The 25,426-nt window shown below is 34.3% G+C and overlaps 1 long non-coding RNA gene across 1 annotated transcript in view; it reads left to right on the top strand.

Moving 5' to 3' along the window:
* LOC147916110 (uncharacterized) overlaps positions 1-24,890 on the top strand; it is a 345,132-nt gene extending 320,242 nt beyond the window's left edge. Inside the window, exon 4 of the long non-coding RNA XR_015553350.1 lies at positions 24,801-24,890. This is a non-coding gene — a long non-coding RNA (uncharacterized LOC147916110). The remainder of the gene's footprint in view (positions 1-24,800) is intronic.
* The last annotated feature ends 536 nt before the right edge of the window (positions 24,891-25,426 follow it).

The following is a 25,426-nucleotide window of genomic DNA, read 5'->3' as shown; positions in this document are numbered from 1 at the left end:
ATATACATATAAATATATCACATTCAAAGGCTTTACCGCGTGGACCTCAGTATTGGGCAGATCTGTATTTGAATCCTGATATTGAAGGAATTGAGTCTCAAGCAATTCCATAATATACTGTTAAGTTTATTATATACATCATACAGTTATTGTATACATTACAAACATTTTTTTGAAGATAAATATATGTTAAAATGCCTAATAAATGTTCTAACATATATATAATGTCATATTAACTATTGATTTCTAAACTACTCCTAAGGTGGTATTAATATTATCTGTCAATTTGAAAGAGAATTTTGATAGGAACAACAATTGTTTCTAGACACCTATTTTTTTGTGTGTTTTTAAACTATTTATTAAACCTGAAGCATAAATCACATTAAATAAAAATACCAATTTAATATTGAAATATATTTAAATGAGTGATATGCATTGTAAAATAGCCATAGATCAGGAATTAATGCATTTGTTTGTTCAGTCAATTTGAATTTTATTTTTTCAATATCTACTATGTACCAGACACTAATATCAACATGGAATATGATATGGAATGGAAGACATCAGGAATCAAAACTGACAATGAACTTTGCCCACATGGTGCTTATATTCCAGTATTCAACAATAAACAAAATTAATTTAAAAATTTGCACTATAATAGAGGATAAGTGCAATGAAAAACATAAGAATACTATAAGAGGAGATGAGATACTTTGGAGAGTGTTGTAACTTAAAGCAGTTTGTCAGAGTAAACCATATTAAAAAGCTAATATCTAAGCAAAGGAAGTAAGGGCATTAGTTGTGTGACTATCTGAGGGAAGACTGTTCTAGGCAGAGACCAGATTGTGTAAAGGGCCTAAAGTGAGAATGCACTTAACACATTCCAGGAACAGTATACTTGACCTGTAAAGCAGGAAGAGAAAGACATGGCATCAAAGAAGAAATGAAATGGAGTGTGGAGCGGAGGGGTTCCAGGTCATATACAGACTTTTGGCCACTGTGAGGACTTGGCTTGTATTCAGAGTGAAATGATGAGCCTTTGGAAGAGTTTGGTTACAAGAGGGACATAGGTGGACTTAGGTTTTAAAAGGATCACTCTAGCTGTTATTGTGAGCGTATCAGTAGAAGCACTAAAATAGGAATAAACCAACTAATTTGGGGGTTAGTTCAGTAATCTGGGAGAGAGATGATGAGAGCAAGAGCAAGGTGTAATTGGAGAAATGGTGATAAATTTTGAGACTCTAGATGTCCTTTTATAAGTAAAGACAAAGGATTTCCTGAAGGATTATATATGGAGTGAGGGAGGGAAAGATGAGGAGTCTAGGTTGAGGAAAATAATTTTAACTGATTAACAGCAAGAATACAGTTGCAAGGAACTGAGATGGCTGTGGATGAAGAAAGAGGTAGGGGATATGAGTTCAATTTACAACCCATTGAGTTTGAGGAATCTATTAGATGCCTAAGCGCCATTACAAAATTCATAGTTAGATTTAAAATCCCGGATTTAGGAAGTTAGCTTTGAGCTGGGAGTATATAAATGTGATTTTAAGCCATGAGTTTGGATTAGATCACAAAAGCAGCGAGTGAACTGGATAAACAATTTGTGGTTTATCCATTCAATTTTATATTACTCATCAATAGAAACAACTGTTTATATATGCAAGAATATGGAAGAATCTGATATATATATACTGAGCAAAAGAAGGTAGGCACAAAATATAGAAAATTTAAAATTAATTTATAGTGACTGAAAGGAAAGTAGTGGTTGCCTAGGGCCAGGAATGGGGATTTAGCTGGCAAAGAGTACAAAAGAACATTGTGGTCTGACGGGAATAGTCTACGTCTTTGTTGTATTGGTGGTTATATGAGTAGACAGAATTTCAGAACAAATCAAACTAAACATAACATGAATGTACTTTATGGAAGTATGGTATTAAACTTCAGTGAGGTTGATTGCTAAAAGTCTAAAACAATATCTTAGAGAAGAAAACATATCTAAATAAATAAAATTCCAATTCATTAGATATTTTAAAATAATATAAAATAATATAAATATGACTAATATAAGTATAAATAATATAATAATATAAATATTTTAAACAATAGTTTAAAATAATATAAATATAATATAAATTTTTGTAAACATTATTATCTTTCCGTTATTATATCTTTATATATCTTATTTCAAACTAGGCTATATCCAGAGGTTCTTACTTAACCCTAGGAGATTTTCCTTAGTAGTCAATGACTTTTTGGCATTGCTATTTGATTTCTTAGCATGTTTTAAATGAGTGAATAAACATTTTACCAGTATATTTACCAATTAAACAATAAGTACTCTCATATACATGGTACTCTATTAGGGTGCAATTTTCATTTTCTGAATAAAATGCTTTAATACATCCAAATACTAAGTTTACACTTCAAAAAGAAAATTTGGAGAGCAAGCATTGCTTGGGTAATAACAAGGCACTCTAAAAGCTGTTCTAAAAGATATTATTTCGTTTTGATTCATGTAGGAAATTTCTAAATTACTGAAAGAAAATAGTATAATTTCTATTTATAAATGATGAAATTAAAAGTCAGATAATTAAAAATAGTTGTCCAAGATAACAAAGAAACCTAATGAGAGGAGTCTTAGTCTCCTTTAGAGAAATTACTTTTACTGCAAAACCTACACATAGGCACAGCTATATTTATATACATATTCTTTTAGGGTACTTTGCCTGACATAAAGTATTTTTAAGGCAAATTAACGTTTACTTCAAAGTTCCTAAGAGTTAATTTAACACATTGGAAAAATTTTTAATTATTCTATCATGCAAACTCTAAAAACATTTAGTTATCTATATTCATAGTAAATATGGTATTATTAAAATATTTAATACAATATATAGAGAATTTATCATATATATTTTAACACTTTTAGCTAAACGAATAGAATAAAAATTACCCAAAGATAATATGGAAGATAATATAGTTTTGGTTCCACTTCTGCCATGTGAATAAAGGGTATCAGACTTATCCTCCAGGGGAAGACAAAAACACATGAATTTGCTTTTACAGTCTACCCAGATTTAATCCTGGAATACTTGCTCAATGGCAGTGTGGGAATGGGGCACAAGGGTGTTCTCACTAAGTGTGAAGACCAAGATTACAGTCTCGGCTGCTGAAGTGGCTAGAATTTGCTAGGCAGGGAATCAGAAAAGGCTGCTGTGTAAAAGAGGAAGGCTCAGAAATCTGAGTGGGACTTTCTCACGTATCATTGGCTAAGGCCTGGGATGAACACACAAGACCACAAGACCACAAGACGCACAAAGAGAACAAATGAGAGGTGAAAGAAGATGCCAGAGTCCTGAAATACATTGTGTTTCAGGCTAGCCAGGATGGACACCTTGCTGAGCATCTCAAGCATTCAGTTGAGTCTGAAGAAGATTCATACTTTAAAAACAAGAGGCACACCCTAGAGTAAGGGTCATGCCTTACGATTAAGGATAAAACCTAAATAGACCCACTCAAACAAAGAATAAACTAAGCCTCTGATCAAAAGAATTTACCAGTAATCCCACTGAGAGTAATAATTTCACCTTGAATTAGTAGGTTTCCTATCAATTAACCATAGCCTTGCTGTTAATTCAAATCTAATTTTGTACGTCAGCTATGATAGCCTTGAAATATATTGTTTCTTTCAGCTGGAAAGAAACATTTTGAGAATGAATTGGTTAGATATTATCAAATAATATTGTGTGTATTATTTAAATGTGCGTTTTTGTTTTTAATTTTTGCCAAATCAGAAAAAAATTAAAATCACCAAGAGAGTTAATTCTATGAAAAATAGAAAGAGATCTCAATGGTAAAAATGCCAAAGAGATAACTGACTAGGAAATGCTTTTGAGAATGTACTAAAAATGTAAAATATATTATTATATGAAGAAAGAAATACTTGGCTTATGTACACATTGATATTAATATCTACACATTGGATGACAACCAGAGCATTTCTCGTTTCTATTATTAGGATAATGAGTAGGATGAACTCTTAAATAATAACTAAGTATATTCTTTAAATGAAACCATTATGTCATTTTTTATACATGCTTTCTTCATTGCCAAACAATCTCTTTGCAAATAAAATGTGAATTATAAATAACACTATGACTGTTATGATTAGCCCATAGTTGCTAAAAACTTAACCTGCCCTTTAGTTGTAAATTAGACACTCTTGTTAGAATGGTTAATTTTTGGACAGTTCAAGAGTATTTGGTAACTTACTAAAGTTGACTGAAATGTTAATAAAGATTTTACAAAAATCTAAATTAAAACTAAATAGAATATGGCTTGGGCACTAACCAAATTTGGCTCTCTTAGAGTGTTTAAAATACTAGTTATAAATAATCTACCTTTAGAATCAATTATATTAATATTTTATCAGAAATTTTAAGCATATCCATTTATATCAAGGGAGTTGTTTGTTTCAAAATGTTCATTATTTAAATAAAATCACTCAAAACTTGTATTCATTTATTGAAATTTAATTTAATAAACAATTTAAAAAAATTATTAATGTGTGTCAGTAACCATATTCAAAACATAATTTCACTGAAGTTGGTGGAGGAAAAAGTACCTATACTTAAAACATTGAGTGACCTAATTATTTAATTTTCCTTATTATCTAATCTTCCATAAATATTTCTTGTTTTAAAGTCTTTACTGTTTTAAAAAACTGAATTGGGGAGGTCATCTTCTGTGACAGGATGTCTGAGCATGCATTATCAGTAGGCACTGAAAAGATTAAAAGTGTCATATCTAGACGTATACATTGACAGAAAACTGCTACTTTGGTGTCTAATTTTGTTTTGAGAAAGTATTTAATATTATATTGTCCATCATGTCAGTATAGAAGATCTAAATATGGTAGATAATTTGAAAGCACTCAGTGTCAATGTTATGTCACCTACCAATTACTGCATATTGAAAGAAAAATGAATGACATATACTCTTCTGAAAGATGTTCAATACAGAGAATCTTTTTTGATGGTAACTTTATTCTGCGTGCATTTTCCTTTTCTTATAGTTGATAATATGGCTGAAAATAATTGTGACTTCTGAAATAGGTTATAAAAATTACATCCCAAAGTTCTCACCAAATAACTGAACCATATATGAATAGTTCAAAATTTCTTTCGTAATTAAATAATAACATCTTGCTAAATGCGGCTTTGTCTTTCTTGTGAGTTTATTTAGATTCCATTAGCATTATGAACATTGAGAAATAATTTGTTAGAAGAATGACTGCAAATATTGCTCTGGTAATTTGCATTCATCTTTTGCCTAGTAAATAATTAAAAGATGATATAATTTTAACATGCATTTTTGTTTTACCTTTCTTGGTCAATAAATACATTCTGAAACAGAATAACTAACTCATGTGAATCTAATTTCAAATGGGAAACTTTAAAAAATAGCTTAGAGTTTCAAAATTAATTTTGACTAGGATATCCTTGAGTGTGTGTTTTATCAAGTTTGGGGAGCTCAGAGCTTTCGAATATGTCTTTTTTGTCTTTCAATAATTTTGGAACATCCTTATCTATTTTTTCATGAAATAAAATTTTTTCCCCATCCTGTCTCTTATCTTTCTCAATTTTCAATTGTATGTGTACTAGATCATTTGATATCACCCAATAGCTCTTGTATGGGATGCCTCAAATTTTTCTCACTCTCTTTTCTGTGTTGCATTTTGGTTTGGATAATTTTTATGGGCCTGTCTTTCAGTTCATTTATTATCTTCCTAAACTGTGTCCAACTTTCTATTACATCCAAAGAAATAATTTATAATGTTCAATATCATGTATTTTTTTAATTCTATCATTTGACCTTTGAAAAAATTTTCTTCTTTCTGCTGAAATCTCCCAGCTGTTCTTGCATATTATCTACCTTGTTCACAAGTTCTTTCAACATACTAACCATAGTTCATTTAAAGTTTCCTTGTGATAACTCTTAACTTCTGGATCATTTTTGAATTTGACTCTGTTAATTACTTTATCTCTGGATAATGAGTTGGAATTTTTTCTTACCTTTTTGTTTCTCATAATTGAGACGTAGTAAACGGGTAGAGCAAGGCCACTATGGCAAGAAGGTGCCTGGTGCATTCAGGAGCATCAAGAAGGCTAACATGCATGGAAGTGAGTGAGTGAGGAGAGACAAAAGCCATATGAGTCAGAGGTGTCATGGGATCCAGGTGGTTTGGGGTTTTGTAAGCCATTTTCAGGACCTTGACTTTTACTATCCAGGAAACGAGGGGAGAGTTTAGAGAGTTTTGAGTTTGAGCTGATTATTGGGCATCTAGGTACAGATGCAAAGCAGTCGGTTGGGCATACAAGCCTCAGGTATGGGAGAGAGGTCTGACACAAAGGTTTCAATTTGAGGCAATATTGTTCTTAGATTCTACAAAGGTGGCTTCTGTCCTGGGCTTCAAGACCTGGAGAGCCATAATTTATTCCTTGTCTGAGTTTTCCATTCCCCTTAGTGCATGTAGTTTGTGCAGTCAAGAGCACATGCTCAGCTGGAAGTCCCACACCCCGTTCTGAACCCTGTTTCAGGTATTTAGGATGCCAGAATATTATGCCAAAATGTCCCAAGAATACTTAACAATGTTTATTTAGGGCTTTCCCGGAGTGCGAACTCCAGAGGATAACTAAGCAATGACTCTTTGTAGGGGGTGTAAAAGGGTTTGTACTTCAGTCCAGGGATGTCCAAACATGAGTATATGAAGTCTTTTTCAGTATGGGAAGGAGCCTATGGTGGGAAGACAGGTGGTCTGCTATAGGCTAGCAAATCCTCATATCGCCCCAAATCCTCATATTGCTACAATGAATCAGTCTAAGAAATTTAAACTTAATTTTGGCTACCTTAGTTTTTTGATATATAGGTCAAAGTATGCCATTATAATGAATTTTACATAAGAGTTTATTATCTTAATAAATTTTATAACATTATAACTCAATATATGTAAATGTTATGTGAGCATCCGGGTGTACTTTTGTACAATACCACACAAACGTTAGAGGAGAGTCTGTCTGGAGTCATCGGTATATAAATGCTATTTAAAGCCAGAGTTTAGAAGACATTACAGAGGCAGTGAGTAAAGACAGAGAATAAAAAGTAGTAAGATTGAAGCCCTAAAGATGCTCCTACATTAAGAAGTCTTTGAAAAGAAAAACAACCTGCAACAGGTTCTGAGACCAAGGTACTGATGAGATAGAAATACAACTAGGAGATGAGGCCAAGTATAGAAAATATATCAATAAGGAGGAAGCAGCCAGCTATGTAAAATGCTGCTGATAGATCAAGGAAGATGAAGACTGCAAAGTAACCATCGCATTTAGGAACCTGGAGGTCACTGGTGAACTAGATGAGGGCACTCTTCATAGTGTAATGGTGGTGAAAACTTGATTGGAAATTCAGAATTAATTTTTTTAAATATAGTGAAATATGAATATTGATAAAAATTAGATAAAGTTTAATGAGACTTTGTGTGTCTAATAGTATGTATTGAAGTATGTTAATCAAAAATAGTTATACATGCAAAGAAACCTGATAAGTAACTACTTGCACAAGGAGATTTTAAGAAAATACTCACACTCTTTCCTAGACAAAGCAGAAAAATTATGTATTATCATAATGTCAGAGAACAACCTCAATCAATTCTTAATTCTGAGTTTAGAGTATAATATAATTAAAAACATCTCCAGTAAAATTATATTTTGGGAATCAATAACACAATTTGGTTTGTATTCTCATCTTTATATATTTTGAAAATTAAACAAAAATCTGCGCTTGGAGTTCCTTTATGGAAAGTTTTTATTAAAGCATTCAATTTCTGAAATAGGTTTATAATTATTAGACTTTTCTATTTCTGCTTGTGTCAGTTTTTAAAAGAATTTGGCCATTTCATTTAGAATTTTTATTTTATTTTATTTTTACAGCTTTATTGAGGTATAATTGATATACCAAAAAACTGAACATATTTAATGTATACAATTTTATGGGTTTGGACATATGCATACACCTGTTATACCATCACTATAATCAATGTGATAACATATCCATCACTTCAAAAAATTTCTTTGTGTCTCTTTGGTTTTATTTTATATATATATATAGTAAGAATACTTAATGTGAATCTACCTTCTTAACAAATTTTTAGTACACAACTCCATATTGTTAGCTATATACATTATGTTGTATGGCAGATTACTAGAACCTATCCATTTTGTATAACTGTAACTTTAGATTTTTAAATTTGTTCACATAAAAATTTTTAGGGGCCAGCCCGGTGGTGCAAGCAGTTAAGTGTGTGTGCTCTGCTGTGGCGGCCTGGGGTTCGCCCGTTTGGATCCCAGGCGTGCACTGACGCACTGCTTGTCAAGCCATGCTGTGGCAGCGTCCCGTATAAAGTGGAGGAAGATGGGCACGGATGTTAGCCCAGGGCCAGTCTTCCTCAGCAAAAAAAAAAAAAAAAAGTGGAGTATTGGCAGATGTTAGCACAGGGCTGATCTCCTCACAAAAAAAAAAAAAAAATTTTAATATGATCTGTCATGAATTATCCTTTTTTTCCTGCAACATTGGTTGCTCTTGTTATAATCAGTCCTACCTAGGTTTATAAATGTAATTATTCTTTTCAAAGAACCAATGTTTGTATTTATTGAAACTCACTATTGTAAGATATTTTCCATTTTATTAATTTCAGCTCTAAATATAAGCCCTATTATTATGGTTCATTCTAATATTTTGTTTAAGTTTAGTACATGCATGTGGTCTATCAGTCAGCTAGACATATGTGGGAATTTCTCATGGCCCTCTATATCTGTCTCATTGCTCATGTTATATTTCTGCCTATTCCGCTAGTCTTTTGCTTGTCCTGATTCAGACCGCATCTTCAGGCTCTCTGAGTCTCTGGCTTTCTCTATCATTTCCAACCCAAATTAGCACTGTTACTGAACATGCTGCTGGGTATGGAGTTTTTGAGCTCCACTCCAAATCAAAGGAACCTCCTCAGGCAGTAAACTTCTGGTTTTCACAGCTTGTCTGGTCTTCAGTCAGTGTTGACTGGGCTGGTGTTAGTAGGGGATAGAAACAGCTTCATACAATAAATTCATTGACTCCCACTGTTTTTACCCGTAGGTCAGTTGTTTCTTATAAATAAATTCTTCTATGTTCTTTGTTTGATTTTCACAGCCCTGAAATGTGCTAATTTTGAAAACTTTATCCAGTTAAAATTCTTTTTAGGTAAAAGGATTTGCCAAGCTCCTCCTCCACTGTAATAGAATCCCTGTCCTCAGAGATTACTTTTTTTTCTGCTGATGAAGATTTGCCCAATCTTCTTCATTTTTTCACTTGAGGAAGATTAGCCCTGAACTAATACCTGTGCCAATCTTCCTCTAGTTTGTATGTGGGCTGCTGCCACAGCATGGCTGATGAGTGGCGTAGGTCTGCGCCTGGGATCTGAGCCCAGGAACCCAGGCTGCCAAAGTGGAGCAGGCCGAACTTAATCACTATGCCATGGGGCCGGCCCCAGAGCTCACTTTTTATAGTACAGGCTACATCAATGTATCAGCAAGCAGGGAGAGACAGACAAACAACCAGGAGAGCACAAATATCCCCTACTTTACATAGCCTCAGGACTCACTAGAGGTACTGTGAAGAGAATTGTATTTCCCAGAGTCCCATGGAATTTGAGTTCAAGAATTTTACTTGAGTCTTAAAGGAAAAGGTAATTACAGAGGCCTAGGAATCTTGGAAATGTTTAGGATATACAGAGGTGGTAATTTACTCAAGTTAGGTAAGTTGCTCACAGTCTTCAAAGAAACGCAGTATTTCAACTATTGTTTGTGTGACTCCAGAATCCTTATTCTTAACCACTAAAGTTGAAAATCAAATGATTACAGTAGTGTAATCATCCTTACTTGCTTTAAATCCATTTTATGAGACATCAAAATCTGTTTGATATAGTATTAATTCTGTATTAGGATGTGCAAAACCGTTTTTTTTTCTTTTAGATTCTCTAAAACTTGAGTCATACTCCTCTATTATATATTTATATTTATTTACATTTTAGAACAAGGTTAAGGAGGATTGTTCACATAAATAATCGTATTAGTAGAATAAATCATCTTTTTACCCTTGAGCATAATGACGTGATTTTATTGAAGAGTCATCCTCCACCATCTATTTTCTTTTAATCTAATAAGTGTTAGATTATAGATCTCAATTTATTTTAGTAAATGGATATGCACTTCTTTATAAAGCCATTATACCTTAAATTGTAGGTTGTTAATATTTATACACACACACACACCCCCATACTCAAAACCAGCCACACTAAATTCTAGAAATACCATCTGACATCATAGTAAAAATGTGAACTGCTATGAGGTTAAAAAAATAGGATTCTGGGAGGTGAGATGAAGTTGGTGATGTAAGTAACAGTTCCCGAGGGAAATTTCACACTGCAAGGTATGTAAGTTCTCTTTGTTGGCTTATTCTCAGAATAGTAACCATTTGCCATTGGTCAGGAACAAAGTCAAAGAGACAGATGAAAGTGACTGAAAGAGAATGTAATAAAATGACACTTAGTTCCCAAGTTCCAACTGAAGAAAAGAGTAATCTTAGACACAAAGGCAGTGATTCTCAGAAGACATTTCATTTGAATCGCAAAAAGAGTTAATTAAGCATATCTAAGAACTATCTAGAAATATACAGTATTGTATAAATTGGGTTCTATTTGAAATTGAGACCACTAGTCTTCTAGGAGTTTTAAATTATTTACTTTCTTATGTTTTCCCTTAAGTAGTTTTCTGGTGGAAAAAAATAATGATGTGAACTACGTTTACCTTGCTCACTAAACAAGATTTGCATTATTTCTTGTACTAAGTACTCTCAGTTGTTGCTTTAATATTTCTTTGATGTCTGTCTTGTCTTCTGTTTCTCCTTTTTCCCCCATTCAATTTACATTTAATGTGCTTGAATTGATTTTTTCATCCACAATCCATTTTCAACTATGATTCAATTATCCATCATTATGGTGAGAAATAAATAAAAAAATCCATTTAAAGACAGAAAATGAGTTAAATCAAGGTCTTCTTAAAAATAAAACCCTTAAAGCAACATGCCAAATATATTGGGCAGCTGATCAGAGCTTGAACAAAAAAGGACCCAGGGGATTACAGTAGTACTCATCCTTTTTCAAAGGAAATCATCGGTTTAGGGTATATTTGGAGATGATCAAAAGAGAGAAAGATGTTGTTTCCAGTAAAGTATTTACTATCTGAAACCTACAGTTGATTCCAAAATTCAAACTGATCACAAGCAGTGAATGGAAGAGTGAGTACGAGATACAGCTTCTCAGTATCCACAGAAGATACATTATAGTTGTAGTTAATTGTTTTTCATACAATGTTTGTCCATATTTCTATTTTTAAAACCTATTCTCCTTGGTTTAAAATAAAATATAGAAGGCTGTCTTTAAAGCAAAGGGTTGTTCTATTTATTTTTATTTCATCATTTATTTTTGTCTACACAATTTGGAACTCTACAATAATCTTATGCTTTTTAAGTAATAAGCTCACATAAAAAAGAAGCTTAGTTCCTCAGGTAAAATTTAAATGTATGCCATTAGTTTCTTAAACAAACAAATAAACAAACATATAAACAAATGGAATCAAGGAAATGATATGTGTCTATATTTTATTTTAAATTATGAAGACTATATCAAATGTAATCTTTTCCTTGTGGTTTCTAAGATAAATACCTAGGTTACCATAGTGTTTTTACTTACTTAGCCTGTGCCAGGGTATAGAGTAGAGTCTTTGCCAATCTTTTGCTAAGACGAGACCTAGATTAAAAAGAGTGAGACTCCAAAAATGTTTTTCAAATCGTGTAGACAAAGAGATGGGCTGCCCTGACCCTCCTTCAAGCAAAGACTTGCTGTCCTCTTCCAGGGAGTGTGGTCAGCAGACAGTCTTCACCTACCCGTTGTTTCAGGATTTGCCTCAGCTGCCCAAAGTCTCACCCTTCCAGAAAGAACTCACATTCCATGACTGAGCTAGGTGAGAATATAAAGGCCCAGCCATTTTGTCTCAATGTGGGACAACACTGATGGACAATATTTGCTTCAAAATTTCTTTCAGGGGGGCCGGCTCCGAGACGTAGTGGTTAAATTTGCGCTCTCCACTTCGGTGGCCTGGGGTTCACAGGTTCATATCCCAGGCATGGACCTATACACCGCTCATCAAGCCATGCTGTGGCAGGTGTCCCACATATAAAAAGTGGAGGAAGATAGGCATGGATGTTAGCCCAGTGCCAATCTTCCTCAGCAAAAAGAGGAGGATTGGCAATAGATGTTAGCTCAGGGCTAATCTTCCCCACCAAAAAAAAAAAAATTTCTTTCAGGGATGGCTGAAGTTTTGTTGGCCTAAATCTCACTTTAGCTTCTACATCTGAGTAATCTTACCTTCTTTCCTTTCCCTTCATAGACCTCATTCCCTAACAAATATCTTGCAGTCCAAACTCCATTGCAATGAGTACTTTCGGAAAACCCAACCTACAGTTAGAATAATGTGGGTGGTTTTATTTGTTGCAAGGGCTGTTTTGATGTGAAATCTATGTCACCTTATAGCTTTATGTCTGTTTCTTATAAAGTCTCTTTAGAACCTCTGTGCTATCTTTTGTGTACTTTGTAATGTATCAGGAGAGTAAACTCCCACTCCCAAAGTAGCATGAATCCTCTAGATAAGTGCACAGATAGATAGATAGATAGATATAAAGGGCTCCCTCCCTTCTCAAAAAGTTAAAGATAAATCAGCATTTATATATAATATAATTTCACAAAGTTTATGACCAAAGAACCCTTGAGAAATAGTCTTACTTCCAGTAGAGTGTCTTCCTAAAATTTCCAAATAAATACCTTTATATATTGCCATATAGGTAAGCAGTTACAAAAGCAAACATTTGCACTGGATGTAGAAAATATTTGTTCACTTAGGTGTAATATATTTGATTGTGCTATTTTGCTATGTTATTTTGAATTATTTCCCCTATAATCATTGCCCAGTATTTTAACATTAATGATCAAGTCTAAATAAATAGGTAGAATGATATCTGTTTTCCTACCAAGGATATTCGTTTTCTTTTGCCAAGGTAGAAGGTAGCTCTGTGCTAAGCATTAATAGAAGCTCTTGCATCACTCTCTTTCTTATAATAATAATTTTAATTTGCTTTTGGTTATTATGGTGCTCTAAAATGTCTGATTATTTAAAATATTAACAGAATAGCTAGAGATTTTTCCTTAAATGTGGCAGATTCATCTTAAGTTTAAGTGCTTGGTATATATGGACGATTAAATTCACCAAACTATAAAAATTATGCATCTTGTAAATGATACATAAATTTTCTTTTTAAGTCCAGTTATTATGTTTATGTCCTCAAATAAAATTTCTGTTGTTTCACTTAGTGTTAAATATTTTTAAATATATGTTAAACGAATATGTAATGTATCAATTTATGTTTTCTAGTGTTTAGTGGCACAATATTTTCAAATGTGTCTTTTAGGGGTATTGCAGTTCTCTAAAAGGGAAAATAAAGAGGTGGATTTGAGAAAAAAATAACAATTTTAAAGCCATAAATACGTATTCAATATTTACTAGAGAGAAAACATCCAGAGAATTGGTTTATATAGGATGAGTTCTATTATAATGAATACCATGAGGATTCTAAATATTTTTGTTATGAAGAATATTGTATTAATAAGTTCTTTTGCAATCTTAATGCTCTTCCTACCTCCTTCTGCGCTCTCGCCCTTTATCCTTCACAAGTGTTTCCTCCAATAATTCTCTTGCATGTCATATGCCATCATGATATCTGTTTCTCAAATGAGGAGAATTGACAGAAGTGGTAACCAGGAATGGTCAACAAAAACATACAGTAAAATAGGCCTTAGGGACTAGATCATGCACTGCACTGCACTGCACTGTACTGCAAGGAAGAACTCATCCCAAGTGGAATATAAGGCACAGTTACTCTCTGGCACAAAGTGGAAGCCCAGTTGCTGAAGATTTCACCAATGAGGGAACTGGTAAAGCATCCTGATTGCCAGTGTAATTATTCAGGCTTTACAAGTACATGGGATTAAGAAGGTCAGCCAAGTTGGCTGGTTCTTACTAAGTTGTATTGATGCCATGTAGAGTAATGAGATGTTCAGGGCAATAAGCAGTTAAAGACTAAATATGAGAGCTAGAGGGCTTTTTTTTTTTTTTTTTTTGGTAGATTACAAAAAGGCCTTCACAACTTGTGGTGGAAAAGCAGACAAACTGAGAAGCTGACTCACTACTTGATAGAGTCTCAGTTCTAGAGAGGTTAAATGTCCAGTCAAGGCAGGTTTATTATACTAAAATCAAAGTTCTTAGTGGGAAAATCTAGGACTCTGAAACATGGGATGGAGAAATCTGGGTGGGTTCCCACAAAGATCTTGCCTCAGCAGTTGCCCCCAGTCCCTCCTCCCTATTGGGAACTAGCACTTGGTCCTTGAGAGAAGATATTTCAGAGACCACTACTTTCAAGGCAATAGATGCCCCCTCTCCTGGACATTAGTGTGATAAATAGGTTAATTCCAAGCATAGTCTGCTTGGGGCCTGATAAGGGGGAAAGAGATTCCACCCTGAAAGAACTGAAAGAATTAGCTAGAAGACACTATCAGGAGCCCATACAAGACTTCTAGGATTGGATTTGAAGTTGCTTGATCAAGGAGGCCATTAGAAATATGCTAGGGAATTGGGACCCAGCATCACAAAGAAGTTCAGTTGTGGATCTTCTCTCTAGGTCAAGGCTTACAGCTTAGGTAGCAGTCACAGAGTTAGTCCTGTTAATAGCCCTAGAGATGATGAGGTCCCAAAGTAATAGAGACTAGGGAGTAGGATTTACCTGAGATAAGCAACAGACAATTACAGAGACAACTGGGAAGGACAGAGGGTCAGCCAAGGGGATTTGACCCACTTAAGTTGTAGAGATTGTTAGTAGAGCATGGCACCAGTAGGGCCCAAACTAACAGGCAGATAGTAAGGGTGCTCCTTAATATGTACAATCAGAAAAAAGGAGGTTGGTGGTGGTTAATATCATCACTGTATTTAAATTGCTAATCTGGTCCCTGCAAAAGCCAGATAGAGAATGGCTGTATACTACCGCAAGCTTAAGCAATTAGCAGCCATTATTGCAGTTGCTCTGCTTCATGTGGGAACATTACTACAAAATAAGGTTTCAGGTACAAGCTATGTAGATACAGACTTGATGAATGAATTCTTTTCTATTCTTATCAGGAAAAAAATGGTTAGATATAGTTTGCATTCACTTGAACAGTCAAAATACTTAGTTGTAATTTTGTTCCAAGTCATGTTAATTCTCTAACCTTTGTCATAATATAGTCAGAAGAGATCTAGACCATAATATCATCCCACAGATCAAAATATTGACCCATTATATTGATGGTATCATGCTGATCCAGCAAGATGTGGCTAGTATTTCTCTATACTTGCAATGGATATGAGGAAACATAAATTTTAAAAATACCAATTGTATAACAGACACCACAAAAATACAAAGGATTATAAGAGAATACTATGAAAGGCTATATGCCAACAAATTGGATAATCTAGAGGAAATGGATAAGTTTTTAGAATTATACAACCTTCTAAAACTGAATCAAGAAGAAATGAAGAATCTAAATAGATTGATCACTCGTAAGAAAATCAATGCAGTAATCAAAAATCTCCCAGAAAACAAAAATCCAGGACCAGAAGGCTTCCCCAATGAATTCTACCAAACATTCAAAGAAGATTTAATACCTATCCTTCTCAAACTCTTTCAAAAATTGAAGAGGAAGGGAGGGTTCCTAACTCATTCTATGAGGCCAATATTACTCTGATACCAAAACCAGACAAGGACAACACAAAAAAAGAAAATTAGGGACCAGCCCAGTGGCATAGTGGTTAAGTTCGTGCGCTCTGCTTCGGTGACCCAGGGTTAGCAGGTTCAGATCCTGGATGCGGACTTACACACTGCTCATCAAGCCAGGCTGTGGCAGCGTCCCATATATAAAATAGAGGAAGATGGGCACAGGTGTTAGCTCAGGGCTAATCTCCCTCAGCAAAGAGAGGAAGATTGGCAACGGATGGTAGCTCAGGGCCAATCTTCCTCACCAAAAAAAAAAAAAGAAAGAAAAAAGAAGGGCCTGCCAGGTGGCGCAGTGGTTAAGTGCACACGCTTCGCTTTGGCAGCCCAGGCTTCACAGGTTCGGATCCAGGGGGCGCACCGACGCACTGCTTGTCAAGCCATGCTGTGGCGGCATCTCATGTAAAGTGGAGGAAGATGGGCACAGATGTTAGCTCAGGGCGAATCTTCTTCCCCCCAAAAAAGAAAAAGAAAATAAAACTATAGGCCAATATCACTGATGAACACGGATGCAAAAATCCTCAAAAAATGTTAGAAAGTCAAATACAACAATACATTAAAAGTATCATAAACCATGATCAAGTGGGATTTATTCCAGGGTTGCAAGGATTGTTCAACATCTGCAGATCAATTGGTGTGATATACCACATTAACAAAATGAAGAATAAAAATCACACTATCACCTCAATAGATGAAGAGAAAGCATTTGACAAGATACAGCATCCATTTATGATAAAAACTCTGAATAAAATGGATATGGAAGGAAAGTACCTTGACATAGTAAAGGCCATATATGACAAACCCACAGCTAACATCATATCCAATGGTGAAAAACTGAAAGCTCTTCCTCTAAGAACAGGAACAAGATAAGGATGCCCACTTTCACCACTCTTATTCAACACAGTATTGGAAGACCTAACCAGAGCATCCAGGCAAGAAAAAGAAATAAAAGGAATCCAAATTGGAAAGGAGAAGTAGAACTGTCACTCTTTGCAGAAGACATGATTTTATATATAGAAAACCCTAAAGAATCCATCAAAAATCTATTAGACATAATAAATGAATACAGTAAAGTTGCAGGGTACAATATCAACATACAAAAATTAGTTGCATTTCTATACACTAACAAAGAAATAGCAGAAAGAGAAGTCAAAAATACAATCCCATTTATAACAGCAACAAAAAGAATAAAATACCTAGGAATAAGTTTTTTTTTTTTTTTTTTGTGAGAAAGATCAGCCCTGAGCTAACATCCATGCTAATCCTTCTCTTTTTGCTGAGGAAGACCGGCTCTGAGCTAACATGTATTGCCAATCCTCCTCCTTTTTTATCCCCAAAGCCCCAGTAGATAGTTGTATGTCATGGCTGCACATCCTTCTAGTTGCTGCATGTGGGACGCAGCCTCAGCATGGCCGGAGAAGCGGTGTGTCAGTGCACCCCCGGGATACGAACCCGGGCCGCCAGTAGCGGAGTGCACGCACTTAACCGCTAAGCCACAGGGCCGGCCCAGGAATAAGTTTAACCAAAGAGATGAAAGACCTCTACATTGAAAATAAAACATTGTTGAAAGAAATCAAAGAAGACACACAGAAATGAAAAGATATTCTGTGTGTATGGATTGGAAGAATTAATATACTTACAATATCCATACTTGCTAAAGCAGTCTACATATTCAATGCAATCCCTATCAAAGTTCTAATGAGATTTTCCACATAAATAGAACAACGAATCCTAAAATTTATATTGAACAACAAAAGACCTCAAATAGCCAAAGCAATCCTGAGAAATAAGGACAAAGCTGGAGGTATTACACTCCCTGATTTCAAGATATACTACAAAGCTATAATAATCAAAACAGCATGGTACTGGCACTAAAACAGACACACAGATAAATGGAAGAGAATCAAGAGCTCAGAAATAAAGCCACGCATCTACAGATAGCTGATTTTTGACAAAGGACCCAAGAACATACCATGGAGAAAGGAAAGTCTCTTCAATAAATGGTGCTGGGAAAACTGGACAGCCACATGCAAAAGAATGAAAGTGGATCATTGTCTTACACCATACACAAAAATTAACTCAAAATAGATAAAAGACCTAAAAGCATAAAGCTCCTAGAAGAAAACATAGGCATCGGCCTTTGCAGTACCTTTTTTAATTTCCTGTCTCCCCAGGCAAAGAAAACAAAAGAAAAAATAAACAAATGCGTCTGCATCAAACTAAAAGGCTTCTACACAGCAAAGGAAACCATCAGCAAAACAAAAAGACAACCTAACAATTGGGAGAAGATATATGCAAATCATATATCTGATAAGGGCTTAATCTCCAAAATATCTAAAGAACTCATACAACTTAACAACAAAAAAATAAAAAACTTGATTAAAAAATGGGTAGAGGATCTGAACAGACATTTTTCCAAAGAAGATGTACAGATGGCCATCAGGCACCTGAAAATATATGCAACATCATTAATTATTAGGGAAATGCAAATCAAAACTACAATGAGATATCATCTCACACCTGTCAGAATGGCTATTATTAAAAAGACAAGAAATAACATGTTGGAAAGGGTAAGGAGAAAAGGAAACCCTCATACACTGCTGGTGGGAATGTAAACTGGTGCTATGGAGAATAGTATGGCGAGTCCTCAAAACATTAAGAATAGAACTACAATATGATCCAGCTATTCCACTTCTGTGTATTTATCCAAAGAACACAAAAATACTAATTTGAAAAGATATGCACCCCTATGATTATTATTTACAATAGCCAAGACTTGGAAACAACCTAAGTGCCCATCAACAGACAAATGGATACAGAAGACGTGGTATATACATGTACAATGGAATACTACTCAGCCATAAAAAAGATGGAATCTTCCCATTTGTGACAACATGAATGGACCTTGAGGATATTATGCTAAGCAAAATAAGTCAGATGTGGAAAACCAAATACCGTATGATTTCACTGATAAGTGGAAGATAAAAACAACGACAACAACAAAGAAACACGTAGATACAGAGAATAGATTGGTGGTTACCAGAGGGGAAAGGGGAAGGAGGGATGGCAAAAAGGATAAAAGGCCACATGTGTACAGTGACGGATGGCAACTAGACTTTGGGTGGTGAACACGATGTATCTACACAGAAATCAAAATATAATGATGGACACCTGAAAGTCATATAATGTTATAAACCAGCGTCACTTCAATAAAAAATAAATAAATACGTAAAATGTGTTACATTATTTAAAAAATGCTATTTGTAATAACACTACGAATATGGAATACATACGTATAAGTCTCCCATGCAACCTGATCCATATTAGCAGAGCAGGTTTGATAAACCTAAAACACACTCTCTTTACCTGAATTTATGCTTCAAAATATGGTACATCTGTGGCATGACACAATTAGCCATGTTTTCACATTTTTCCATTTCTGAAATCAAGATGAATCTTAAATTTGATGATATCTTACAACGGTATTGGTCATTTTTTTCATATTTTAGCGCATCTGATATCAGTGTATATCTAATAATCAGTGAAATCTTACTTAGTGACAACAGCAGGTTGTTCCATTATACTCTTTCATATACTCTTGTATATTTTCTTCATTTCCATAAAAGAATGAGTTGATAAGTACAATTTACTTTGCTCTGTTCTGGTCTTACACAGAATTATCTGAGTTCTAGGTGTTTCCATTTAAGAGTTTTCACAACAAACTGGAACTCTTACATAAGAAATCAGTGAACAATAGTCTGAAAGGGAAAGATTATACATGCTACAAGGAATGCTTGAATAGTCTGGGATATTTGAACCAGATAATAAAAATTTGGGAGATATTCTTCAAATATCCCACAAGTTATTGTATGAGAAGTGGGAGAACAGGGAATAGAGAAAGAAAGAGAGAAAAGAAATGATATTTCTCTTAACAACCAAGTGGCTTAACATTCCTCATCTCATTTAATTATTTTAGCAAAAAGCCCCAAGGTAACGTTTTCTCCAGTTTTAAGATGAAGAAAATAAGGTTATATAATGAAGTACATTATATACTTACTTACAGTCTATGATCTAAACAAGTAATGAATATAAGCTAAATAGCTCAGATTCCAATTCCACATGAAGGAAGAATTTGTTAAAAAGGTAACAGGTGAAATATATGATTAGATCTGACAAAGACTGGAGATATTTCTTAGGAACCGTATTCAGGGCAATAGTCATATAATATCTGGATTTTAAGATTCATTGCAACCCTGAGATTTTGAAGTTTTATGGAAAAAATATTTATTGAATAAATAAACATATGGTATATAATAGAGACCTGCCTTATAATCCTTTATTTTATAAGCACTATTTCAATGAGGGAACAACCTAAGAAATTGGAAATACACTTAAGCATTTAAGCATAAAGAATTTCATGCAGGGAATTAGTTACATGACTGATGAAGGAGGTGAAAATTCAAACTGGATGTGATAAACTAGCCTAGAAAATAGCAACAGCAAGAAAAAAAAAAGCTTCTAGGCCAGAGGAGGAAGCAGTGTTATTTGAGACCAGGGACAAGGGTCACTTGCTGAAGACGCGATTTATTACTGGAGATTCTACGAGAGAGAGAGACAGACAGACAGACAGAGAGACAGAGAGAGAGAGAAAGACTGGATAAACTAGGCTGCTCCCATCTCCCTCCCACCCTCCAGTGTTGCGCACTGACTTTGCTTAGTCAAATACTTACTGACCTGGAAGCCTGGACAATTTACCTGCTGATCAGCTCTGCAGTGTTCCAGAGGAAGCGGAGAAAGTTGAGGAACAAACCTAAGGGGAATCAGGCCCAAAACTTGAGCAGTTAGATGGATGTTGAGTTACTTTGGGAATATCAACAAAGAACAAGCTAGAATGAGCCACTTACAATCTATGACCCTATGTCTTTATTTTTGAAATAGGAAGCTTTACTATGAGAGAAGTAAGATACCATCCAGTTACACAATTTTTATGTGTATTTCTTTGTGTTTGGATGGGAAAAAAAAGCAGACAAAAGGTCTTAGTAGTCTAGTTTTTCAAATGCTGTTTGCTTCATAGTGATTTCATTACAATGAAAAATGGTTTTGATATATCATCACTTTGAAATGAAATTGGTTCAGGGAGGCGAGTAAAGGTTACATTTATCCAGGTTACTAGGGGAATGGTGGTTTTCTTAAAGACATTTTATTAAGAAGTAATGAGTACATAACTGGAGTGCTACACTGATGCTTTCTTTTCCAGTTTATCATTCACCTGTCTTCCTCAGTTGACTTGATGTGAGTTCTCTGCCTTATAATCTGTAAAACCTTGCAGCAAAGTAAGAATGAGCCTGTTGTGGATAGTGGGAAAGCTAAAGAGAAAGGCAATGTGGAAGGGAATGATTTCTCAAAAGTGATATTGCAATCTTCATTTTTTTTCTTTTAAAAATAGGGTTTTAAAATGAGAAAAAATGGAATGTTGGTTTAGGTATATGAATGTAAAAGCATTGTAAGTCATGTTATTCATCTGTCAAAATTTTTATAGCGTACCAACCTGAGAGAAAAGGAAATTCGGAGACAAATTGTAAATGTAGCTATCAAAAAGTAACATATGCCCCAGGAGGCAGAGCTTTAGAAGAAAACTATATAATAATAAAGAAAAGAGGGAATGTAGATCATTGTATTGGTTAGAAATGGAAGGATTGACACTAAATGTAACACACTACATGAACATTACAATACCTCTTAAAAATACTAAATGAGGCAAAGTTCTACACATTGAAATAAGTGGGATCTTGGAAAATCTCAGATTTTTATATTTTGGAATCATAGAGAAAGTCTTGGGAAATGACAATTAGGCAAGTTTTTATGAAAGGTGAGAAAAAAGTACCTCTTTGGGATCTTACTGATAAGGAAATAGATTAATACCACTGAAAGTGAGGAATAAGAATCAAAAAGCAAAAGACGTATTTTGAGGTATTTTTTCACAAATTACTACTTTTATTCACATGAGGATTTTTTTTCCTGCTGAATTAGATTGCAATAGTGCTGGTTTGGAAACATCATTAATGCTATATTCTGTATGTGACCTAGGATGGAATATGTCAAATCATAGATCAGTGTTTGTGCTGGGTCTACTCCAAGTCTGTTAGGTGCTGGATGGAGGAATTGATCATAGACAAAATTCGATTTTGTGCAAGTCCGTGGCCTACATCTCATCATAAGGGCTCTCCACCTCAAATTCTCTTTTTGTGATCTCTTATGTAATATTTCCACTTTGTTGCAATAACTCTTAAACAGAAACACGTAGAACTCAGGTAATTCTGTGTATGACCAAGACAACACAAAGTAAATTGTTTTTATCAACCCATTCATTTATAGAAATGAAGAAAATGTACAAGAGTATCAAAATCTGCAGGTGTTTTGATGTACTAAACAAAAGACGTATTTAACTTCAAACAGGAGGAATATCCTGAACTTATCACTGAAAATATGCTTCAATAAATATTTTCAGTCTAACATAATTAATACTCAATTGGAATATGCCATTGGATCAATACAAAAAATTTTGATTCACACTTAATGGGTCTTTCCCATTATGTGAATATCCTCACTTATACTTGTGTTACTAAGATAATCATCACAATAGGACACAGGTTCCTTTTGCACTAGCCTTAAAAGGAACAAAAATTTGCATATTTCATTTAACTAAACAGTTAATGTTGCTAAGGAAGAATGTAGGAACTTATTTGAAATGATTTATTAATGAGTTATTTATAGTATGAAGTGTGCTCTGAGAGTGAATTCCTCAGCATATCAAAGCCAAGACTGCCTGTTACTGATGTCTGTGATTTACTCGGTAAGCAAAGATTTCCCCACCAGCGACATTATATCCATCTTTATAAACATTTTTTAGACACCAGAATACAGGTATCATTCATTAGATAGTCCCCTGATTGCTTTAAAATGTTTTAAAATACTAGTATACATGGACAAGAGCAATGTCAAATTTATTGAGATATAGTGTTAGCAGAATATACATATAAATTTAGTGTTTATCAGTTTGTTGATTATTACCTGGCAGTCTATTTAAGGTAACCTATGTACATCTTACAAACAAAGCAAAGCTTACTATACAAACAAATAAAAATATTATAAAATATTCATAGGAAGCCCAAAATAAGCTATTTTGAAACATTTTTCATTGACTCATATTTCCTAACATGAGCTGTGATGTTTTTTTAAGAAAAAGAATAGTAAAGATAGAACAGAAAGGACATACAAAATGAAAATGAAAGTATAAGAAGAATGGATGCATTACAAGTAGAATAATATTTTAATGATATTTGTTTCTAATTTTTTTCAACTGATTATAAATAATAGGCAGATTTTTTTTAAAAAAAATTATTTCCTGGGGGAGGAAATAATCTTTAAACTTGCAGCCTTTAAAACTATTAGTGTTCTGAAATGCAAATATCCTGAGCACTTAAGAATCTAAATATATCTTAAAAGTGTCCCTGTGTAACTAGCCCACAGGAATGTGTGAAAGACACAGGGAACATTTATTCAGGGTAGAATTCAAACTTTCTCCTAACTCTGTTAAAATAGTAATCCCAGTGTATTAGATATTGACTTGAGTTGTTCACAAAGCTGAGAGTACAGTCCAACCTATAAATTCTGTTTAGAGAAAATCGAGTGCAAAATTCTGTACAAGATCCGTGTTATAAAGTAAGGTCAGATGAGAAGCACCAGAGGAACGCTGCAGAATGATTTTGGTGTCATGGAAAAGGGAGAGAAAAAGAATGTTTGAATTACTAGAGAACTTAAAATGATCACTTAATGTCTACTTCCATCCAAATGACAAGGTGTTTTTTAAAGCCAAGCAAGTTTTACCATGAGTACCAGATGATACCTGAGAAGGATATTATCCATAGTTCAGAAAATTTTAAGAATGTCTAAATGATTGACTGAAAATGGGATTAGATTAAGTATTGATCTTCATGTGTAACAGTACAGGAATAGGAGATTCCTGCTCGGGAGGTAAAAATGCTTAAGCACAGAATCCAATGCTCTTAAATGTTGAGTAACCCTGTCATGGACAATCAGTGAAGCAAATCAAATGCCTTCAGAAACTGTGAAGATAGCCTACACCAGTAGTCTCAGATTGTGGCATGTGCCAGAATCATGTTAAGATTGCCCCAACTAGCAATCCGAGCTTCTGAGAACTTGCATTCCTAACAAGTTCCCATGTGATGCCACTGCTGCTGGTCTGGAAACCACAATTGTGAGTCATTTCTCACCCACACACAGGAGCCAGTGATAATATTTGCTTCACCTAGCAAAGATGTCACTCAGAGTAATGTGGGGATGCGGTTGCTATAGACTTCTGAAAGAAGAGTGTGAACTATAGAATAGATTACTTCCTGGGTTTGAATCTCTCTCTGATTTTTCACTGTGACATTGGGAAATTTACTTAAGTTTTCAAGCTTCTTCTGTATTCATCTATAACATGTTAATAAAAATATTCCCTACAACTAAGACTATAGTTATAATTGAGATAATCTATGTGAAGCTCTTAGCACAATGAGCAGACCAAAATTAGCATTTGATAAATATTAGTTACTTTCATTATTAATGGTGACTATATTATAATGATGGCTTTAGTATACAATAACCCAACCAATCTTGGGCCACAAAACGAACTACTCAGAAATAGTAGTATGAAAAATAAACATACCACTCAGAACTTCCCAGACAATTCACAATTTCCATAAGAGTTAATTCCCATTTTCTCTTCTTAATTGTAGTTCTGCCCTCATACCGATGCCTTCCAGTTTTCAGCAGCAGGAGGAAAATATGATTTAAAGAAATTCATCCACTGGTGACCACACATAAAGCATCAGGTAAATAGAAATAAACAAATCAATAAAGTTTCTCACTACATAATTTTTCCTTTACTCTCCATGAGGAAATCAAAAATAAATCTTTATGAAAATAAAATTACGTGGAATGGAAACTTAACTTTTCCTTTTCCTATTTGCCTAAATATTTGAATATTGAAATAAAATATTCTTCCTGACATACTTCTATTTTTTATCTTAATATATTAGCAATGAAAAACAGTAATTCCATACATATAAAACTATTCAGCAATCAAAATGGCAGACATCGTCTTAAGTAATCATAACAAACACCACTCCAAGAACTAAACTTATTTTGGGAGATTATTAGTGAATGCATTAAAACTCTGACACAGAAATACTCATTTAGCCTATTTTTATCTCTACTTGCTCTAAAATGTTCAATTCTTTGCTTCCTTCTTCATCCCACCTACTTGGTTTACAACTTTAATCATTCTCTTGTCAGTATCAGCTTTCTTCCTCTATCTTGACTGAACGTCCCCTTGAGCTCCTAAACACTATGTGGGACAAGA

Source organism: Ceratotherium simum, chromosome 10, assembly GCF_057802395.1.
Source record: "Ceratotherium simum simum isolate JZ-2026a chromosome 10, ASM5780239v1, whole genome shotgun sequence".
NCBI classification, from domain to species: Eukaryota; Metazoa; Chordata; class Mammalia; order Perissodactyla; family Rhinocerotidae; genus Ceratotherium; species Ceratotherium simum.
The sequence above is the reverse complement of the archived record's forward strand: the minus strand, read 5'-3'. Positions and strand labels throughout refer to the sequence as shown.